Raw genomic sequence first — 4,737 nt, forward strand, 5'->3', positions numbered from 1 at the left:
TTTTCAGATCATAGCAATAACCACCCTAATAGGCATGAAGTAGTATCACATAATGATTTTGATTTCCATTTTCCCATTGATTAGTGATGGTGAGCATCTTTTCATGTGCTTATTGGTCATTTGTATATCTTCTTTGATGAAATACCTATTTAAGTCTTTTGTCTATTTTAAAAAATCAAGTGATTTGTTTTTATTGTTGTCTTGCTGTAGGAGCTCTTTATATATTCTGGATATTATTCTCTTTTCAGATATATGATTTGCAAATATTTTCTCTCATTCTGGAGTTGCCTTTTCACTCTGTTGATTGTAGCTTTTGATACATAAAATTTTTTAATTTTGATGAAGTCCAGTTTGTCTCTTTTTTCTTTTGTTGCCTGTGGTTTTGGTGTCATACCTGAGAAATCCTTGCCAAATCCAATGCCAAGAAGCCTTCCCCCTATGTTTTCTTCTGAGATTTTTTAGTTTTAGCTCTTACCTTTAGGTCTTTGATCCATTTTGAGTTAATTTTTGTGTATAGTGTGAAGTAAGGATCCAGCTTCATGCTTTTGCATGTATATATCCAGTTTTTGCAACACTATTTGTTGAAAAGACTGTCTTCCCCAATGAATCTTGGCACATTTGTTGAAAATCATATGATCATATATGCAAGGATGTATTTCTGGGTTCTCTATTCTATTCCATTAATCTAAATTTCTATATTCATGCCACCATCAGAGTTTTACTACTGTACCTTTGTAGTAGTAATTTTTGAAATAAGCAAGTGTGATTTCAACTCTTTCTTCTTTTTAAAGATTATTTTGATTATTCAGGGTTTCTTGAAATTCCATATGAATTTTAGGATGGAATTTTTATTTCTGCAAAAAATGTCATTTGGATTTTGATAAGGATTGCATTGAATTAGTAGATCACTTTGGGTAATATTGACATCTTAGTGATAGTAAGTCTTCCAATGTATAAACGTGGGATGACATTCTATTCATTTATGCCGCCTTTAAGTTCTTTCAACAGTGTTTTGTAATTTTTGGTATACCAAGTTTTTTACTGCCTTGGTTACATTCGTTTTTAAATATTTCAATTTTTTGATGTTATTATATATATGGAATTATTTTCTTCATTTACTTTTCAGTTTGTTCATTGTTAGTGAATAAACATGTAACATTTTTGTGTGTTGTTTTACATTTTACAACTTTCAAAAATTATTTATTAGTTGTAACAGTTTTATGTGTGATGAATCTTTAGAGTTTTCTACATATTAGATGTGAACAGATATAATTTTGCTTCTTCCTTTCCAATTTGGATGCTTTTTATTTCCTTTTGTTGCCTAATTGCTCTGGCTTAGACTTCTAGTACTGTGTTCAATAGAAGTGGTGAAAACAGGCATCCTGTATGGTTCCTGAACTTAGGGGGAATGTTTTCAGTCCATCATTGAATTTGATATTAGCTGTGGGTTTTTCATATATGGTCTTTATTATGTTGAGATTTTTTTTTTTACCATTACAAGGTGCTGAATTTTGCCAAATGCTTTTTCTGAATCAATTGAAATGATCAGGTATTTCTTTTTCATTCTGTTAATGTGATGTATTACACTAATTGATTTTCATATGTTGAATCATCCTTACATTCCAGGAATAAAGCCCAATTTATCATGGTGTATAATCCTTTAAAATGCTATTGAATTTGGTTTTCTAGTATTTTGTTGAGGATTTTTACATTAATATTAGGGATATAGGTATGCTGTCCTCTTTTTTGGTAGTGTTTTTGTCTGGCTTTGGTATTGAGGTGATGCTGTCCTTATAGAATGAGTTAGCAGGTGTTCCTTTCTTTTCAATTTTTGGAGAGATTTAAGAAGGATAAGTATTAATTCTTCTTGAAATGTATACTTTAAAAAATATTTGTCCATGTATTTACCTTTACTAGAGAATTTTATATTTTCATATGGCTTTGAGGTACTACCAGGATTTTTTTCATTTCAACTTGAAAGACTCCCTTTAGCATTTCTTCTAGGGCAGGCCTAGTGGTAATGAACTTTATTCAGCTTCTCTTTACCTGAGAACCTCTTAATTTCTCCCCTCATTTTAAAAGAACAATTCAGCTGTATACAGAATTCTCAATTGACAGTTTTTTTTTTTTTTTTCCTCTTTCAGCACTTTTATATTTCATCTCACCACCTCTGGCCTGCAAGGTCAAGGATTCTGCTGGGAAATCTGTTGATAGTCTTATTGAGGATCCCTTATAGTGATGTGTTCCTTTTCTTTTATTGCTTTCAAGATTTTCTGTCTTTGGCTTTTGACAGTTTGATTATAATGTGTTCTGGTGTGAGTCTTTTTGGGTTTCCTACTTGGAATTTGTTGAGCTTCTTTTTTTTTTATTATTTCAAGATATTATGGGGGTACAGATGTTTAGGTTACATATGTTGACCTTGCCCCCCCAAGTCCAAGTTTGAAGTGTGTCCGTCCCTCGGATGGTGCGCATCGCACTCTTTGTGTATGCATATACCCGTCCCCTCCTCCCCCCACCGCCCGACATCCAATAGATGTTATTCTTATATGTGCACTTATGTGTTGATACCAATTTGATAGTGATGTTGAGCTTCTTATATTTGTTTATCCATGTCTTTTCTCAAATTTGGGAATTTGGGGGACATTTTTTTCACATAAGTTCTCTGTACTTTTATCTCTCTTCTTCTTGAACTCCCCTGATGCATATATTGGTCTATTTGATGATGTCCCATAAGTTTCTTAGGCTCTGTTTCTTTTATTCATTATTTTTTCTCCTTAGATTTAATAATTTCAAATGATCTATTTTTAAATTTACTGATTCCTAATCTCTTCTACCTGTTCAGTCTGTTGTTAAACTCCTCTAAGTGAATATTTTTATTTAGTTCTTATATTTTAGTTCTTATATTTGTTTCTTTTTTATAATTTGTATCTCTTTATTGACCTCATTTTATTTATATCTCCTTTTTTGATTTTCTTTAGTTGGTTGTGTTTTTATTTAGTTCTTTGAGCACATTTAAGACAGTTGTTTTAAAGTCTTTCTTGCTTCAGGGATAGTTTCTAAAGATTCATTTTGTTCCTTTTGAATGTATTTTTCTGTTTTTTTTATATGCCTTGCGATCTTTTGTTAAAAATTGGACATTTTTAAGAACAGTGATGTCTCCTAGTCTTTGTAGACTGGCTCTGTGCAGGAGGAGACCTTTACTAATTAGCAGGGTATGTTCTGATGCTTGGGATTAGCTTTATGTGGAGCTTAAGATCTTGCCAATTCTTTTCTAGGCATTTATCTTCTTTGGGCTTGTGTATATGCTATTGCTGATTTCCCCATAGGTGCAGTTGGTTTTTTATGCCTTAATTTCCCCAAGATTCTCCCCCACTGCTTCTTCTCAGGGTTTTAGCTCTTCTATTCTATTCCTCTACTCATAATCTCTTGCCCTAGGCATCTGTGGGTCCATAGCCTCCCTGTAGTTTTCACAAGCTGTGCACATTGCTTTCCTAGCTTGAGATCTGAGCTGTGCCACTTTTGGCTGTCTGAGCTATGAGTTAGGGGATGTAGAGATCAATCTTTCAGGCAGCTCCCAGATGGGTTAGAACATTGCAAATTATGTCCACTTTGCTCTCTCTGGTTCAAGGAAAGGAACTGGGGACCAGGCTACCCTGTCCCCCAAACCATGCTACTTCAGACCAGGGAGGAAATGGGGTAAGCATAAATAAAAACATAATGGAATTTCCTACCATTTTGAATGTGGCTTTTTCTTGATTGGGTGTTTCCTTGGTTGATGTAGGTCTTTGACTAATTTTTCAGAGCTCCTATAAAATAATTTGAGCCAGATATTTGTTGATTATTTAATGATTCTGTGGAGGAATGAGTGCCTGAAGCTTCCTAGTCTGCTGCCATCTTGTTGATGTCACATTCTCAGCTTCAAATTTAATCTAAAGATGAGACTACTCGGGGAATGACTATTTGGATCTTATTGACCATAAATATCCAGGCAGAACAAAAACTATGACTAGTTGGAGAAAATTTTATCTATGGTTGACAATGGCACTAGGTTTTAACCTAAGAATAGAGGCATATACCATTTCCTAGGTGAATTAATTTTCCTTATGAAAATATATGGTATAAAAGGGACTGATATCTAAATTGTAAGCTATTGTAATTATTAGGAGAGACAGTCTGCCATGTGCCCCAGGCATTCCTGAACATCACTGTCGAGCGTGTCAGGCTACAAAACTTAACTGTTCTGACCCTAAATAGTTTCTGTAGTTAGAAACATAGGCAATTAAGTAGATCAAGACCACCACAGTATGTGACAACTCTTTGCTCCCTGAGGAGAGAAGGATAGATAGGACTGGCTTATTTACTGCTTGCTCTACAAGGTGCTGAACCCTTGACCCTGAGTTTTTCAGTTTCAGTACTTATGCATGTGTAAATTCCTTCTGTCTGACCCCATGACGCTTTGGGACTTGGAGGCAAGGAAAGCAAAACTACAGGCTGGTGTTCTGCTGTTTTATGTGCTGTGAGTAAAACTGTCTTACTCTGATCTGAGTCACATTGTCTGGTTTGGGCACCTATGCAACAGTGACAAGCTGCTTGTTTTGTCATCTCTTTATAGTCTTCATACTCTTTACCATCCTATATGACAGAAGTTCCCAATCTATGGTGAGTTGTATAATTATTTCATTATATGTTATAATATAATAATAATAGAAATAAAATGCACAATAGATGTATTGCGCT

Source organism: Propithecus coquereli, unplaced genomic scaffold, assembly GCF_000956105.1.
Source record: "Propithecus coquereli isolate 6110/MARCELLA unplaced genomic scaffold, Pcoq_1.0 Scaffold422, whole genome shotgun sequence".
NCBI lineage: Eukaryota > Metazoa > Chordata > Mammalia > Primates > Indriidae > Propithecus > Propithecus coquereli.